The 3,826-nt window shown below is 34.6% G+C and overlaps 1 non-coding gene across 1 annotated transcript; it reads right to left on the reverse strand.

Annotated features, from left to right (window-relative positions):
- Positions 1-441: 441 nt before the first annotated feature.
- On the reverse strand, positions 442-544 carry LOC147882274 (U6 spliceosomal RNA). Its single transcript, XR_015543986.1, has one exon. It is a non-coding gene; the product is annotated as a U6 spliceosomal RNA (small nuclear RNA).
- Between the last annotated feature and the right edge of the window lie 3,282 nt (positions 545-3,826).

The raw sequence follows: 3,826 nt of genomic DNA on the forward strand, positions 1-3,826 counted from the left end.
CACCCATAGTTTCATCATCATCAAGAACCATCATTTCATTAATTTTGGACTTTTTAAATCTTTGAACAAAGCCCAAAAATCCTTAACAAATGAAAGTTTAACTTTTTGAAAATATCCTTCCCAATAAAAAGTTTACTTTTTTGACCTTATCTATTCCCCAAAAAATTTTATTTATTGACATTATCACTTTGCACTAATAAAAACTAGGAATTCAAACATAATTTGTACCTTACTCTATATTTTAAGATCCTAGTAAATTTTATTTAAAGAATCCTCCTTTAAAAAAGTAAAGTTTAAGTAAACAAAATAAATAAATCCATGGTAAAACAAATTAATCCCCTTTTCTCTCATGAAATATATTTTATTCAATAGAAAATTCAATCCTATGCATAATCCCCAATTTGTTTTTCTCTTTTCTCCTTTTTTTTAAATAAAAAATAAAAAAATTTGGACCATTTCTCAATTTGTGCATGTCATCCTTGCACAGGGGCCATGCGAATCTTCTCTGTATCATTCCAATTTTATCAAATGTCTCTAAAGAGACTTTCTCCCTTTTTTTTTCTCCTCTTTTCTTCTTTCATTTTTCCTATTGCTTTTCTCCTCCTCCAATAATTAGAAATCATGCAGGCTTGTGAAGAGCTCCCATTATGGAGGGCTGACTATAATCCATGTAAGCAAGAGCCTCTTAGCATTTAAACTTGAATGTAAAGAACAATGGCACTCATATGATACAAAAATTAACATTTAAATAGAGAAAAAACATTGAATATTCTTTCTTTATTCCAAAGAATATCAATTATACGTTAATATGTGTTTACAAAGGAATCTAATGCTCAAGGTGATGGGCACTACCCATGGGATTTACAATGATTGAATTTTATTTTTACAATAATTGAATTCTGAGTAATGCTCGAGGCAATAGGTACTACCTATAGCATTATACAATTACACCTTTACAATGATTGAATTCCAACCATCCAATCTTTACAGCTTCTCATTGCAAGATCCAATTGGTCATTAGATTATTGAACCCATGTCTCACCACCCACCTCTTGGGTGGCAACTGCATTAACTCTCATCTAAGTACTACCATCTCTCTTTCTTATTGTCTCTTGAATGTGATTAGTAGATAAAATTGATTGGTGGGTTTGTTGTGCTGCTTTATTTAGTCCTTCAGCCACTCGCTCTATCATTTTTGCAAATCATCCTTGAAATCTGTAATTTTTCCTATATCTAGCCTAGTGACAAACATGCCATCCACATAAACAATGAGAGTTTAAAAAAAATTAACACTCTTGTAGACATAAACGATGACCTCTATAGGGCTCTTTTGAAAGCCACGAGCTATCAAAATGCATGTATAAAAATTTAACACTCTTGTAGACATAAACAATCGCCTCTATAGGGCTCTTTTGAAAACCACGAGCTATCAAAATGCATGTATCTTGGCCTACCATGCTCGAGGTGCCAGCTTCAATCCATAAAGGGTCTTTTTCAATCTGGCAAACCTATTTTTTAGTACCCTTTTCCTCAAATCTAGGTGGCTGAGTGACATAGACATCTTCCTGTTAATGTCCAACTGATGAACCTCCCAATGTCAGTGGGATGCAAGAGTAATGATGCACCATATGGTTGTAATGCATGAGGTGGGAGAAAAGGTCTCCTCAAGTCAATGCCATGTTTTGCATATCCCTTTGTAACCAGGTGGGATTTGAAGCAGTCAATGTTGCCATTAGCTTTTTTTTTAACCTTATAAATCCATTTTGTGCCTATATCACACTTGCCTGCAAGCAAGTCACAAAGCTCCCAAGTGCCATATTCAAGTTCAACTCTTATGGCATCCAACCATTCTTTGCTATCAAAAGCATCATTGTGACATAGATGCTCTTTATTACAAGCACTATCAATGCTATAGCCAATAAATTACCTTGCATTTTTTTGTTTGCATGTCTAGTGTGGGCAAGTAAAGGCTCAGTCTTCGTGCTATACTTGAGGGTGCCAAAAGCCAATGAGGGATTGATTTTTGTTGTCTAGTGATAGCCCTCTCCTCTTTAATTGCCTACTCAATGGCATGAGGATCAACTAGAGGCATATCAAGCTGAGCAAGAGCAACAGGAGGAGGATGTGACCTGCTTGAAGCATGTTGCATTATACTTTATACATGTTGTTGAATTTGTAGGTGATTGGAAGAGGGGCAGCAAAGAATCAAAGACCTCTAAGGCCTCAATGGATGGCTATTTTTTGTAGACCAGCCAAGGTAAAGGCACATTCTCAACAAAAACAATCTCCCTACTAATGATAACCTTCCCTGTGCTAGGTGGATACAAATGATATCCCTTGATTTTTGAGTTGTAGCCAATAAATAAGCATTTGATGGCTTTTTTCTCAAGCTTATGCCTTAGTGGATATGGATCATGCACACATGCCAATGCCCCAAACACCCACATATGTGATATAATAGGCTTCCAGTTGGTCCATGCCTCATAGGCTGTGATAGTCATCAATGCCCATGTTGGTACTCTATTGAGTACATAGTTGGAAGACATGATGGCATCCAATCAAAATTAGACTTTCCCTTTAGCATGCATCTGCCATCTCCATCTCTATATGATTTTTCCTAGACCCTACAAGCCCATTCTATTGTGGAGTATATGGTATTGTGCACTAATGCATGATACCCCAGGCTACAAAAAATGTAGAAAACTCATGGGACATGTACTCATCCCCCTTGTCAGTGTGCAGAGTCAAGATTTTATTCTCACTTTCATTTTCAACCATGGCAAGAAAATGTCTAAAACATGAGAAGCAGGGATGAATTTTTCATGTTAGTTTTGTTAATAAGCGAAAGTTTTATAAAACTTGCAAAATTTTATATGCTCTTCTAAAAATAAAAGCTCAACACATTCACCAAGATTTGAAACTAGAATTAATAAAAGATCTAAGTTTAGCCTTCAAGATTATAAAATTATAAGTGAATTCCATGTAAATTTGCCAAAATTTTAAATTATAAATATAAATATTTAAAAATTTGGCCAGTATATCATAGTATAAGTTTTGAAAGTTAGGCTAGCTCTACACACTTAAGCACCAAAAAAGGACTTGCACAATCAAGCACAATTTGTTATTAACTTTTAATGTTTATTAGAATGATAATAATTTGGGTTTTTTCTCTATTTGAAGATTTAAGTGGTTCAATATTCCTCTTGCAATGTGAATAGGTTGTGCCAACTGGGAGAAAATGCTAAATTCATTAATTACTTGAAGGAAAAGGAGTGTGGAATGTATGGGTCTAGTCTCATGATGATTCTTAAGACTTTTTTTTGTTTGTCTCTTCCTCCTTTGTGTGTGAACACTAAATAGATTTCCCCAATGTGATTAAATCAATTCATATAACCAAAATCCAAGCCTATAATATTCCACGTAAATTGTAAACATGTGATAGAGACTATAAAGAAGAAGATACAAGAGTTGACCGATTATGTGACAAACCCACCGTCATTGTGTAAAAGTTTTTGGATTCTTTTGCCTTTGGCTCCTCAATTAGCCATGTATTAGTGAATTCAAAAGAACAAGTCCCCATAAATTCCTTTGAGTTTTAGTCTTGCAATTTTTAGTCAACATAGAGGGCCTAAAGTCTTGAAGGACATATAGGGGTGGGCATGGAGGTGATGGAAAGTCATGGATAGATAGTTCTAGCTTACATTAGCATAGCTTAGTTGAATTTGGACTATTTGTATGCATCAACCTATTTGTCAATTATTGCTATGATTTTTTTGGAACAAAATTTATTGTCTTACTATGAAGCAATTAGCTAGAATTGTTAGCT

The sequence above is a fragment of the Dipteris shenzhenensis genome, chromosome 30, assembly GCF_047967505.1.
Source record: "Dipteris shenzhenensis isolate YYH24624 ecotype China chromosome 30, Dip_SZ_1.0, whole genome shotgun sequence".
In the NCBI taxonomy this organism is placed as follows: Eukaryota; Viridiplantae; Streptophyta; class Polypodiopsida; order Gleicheniales; family Dipteridaceae; genus Dipteris; species Dipteris shenzhenensis.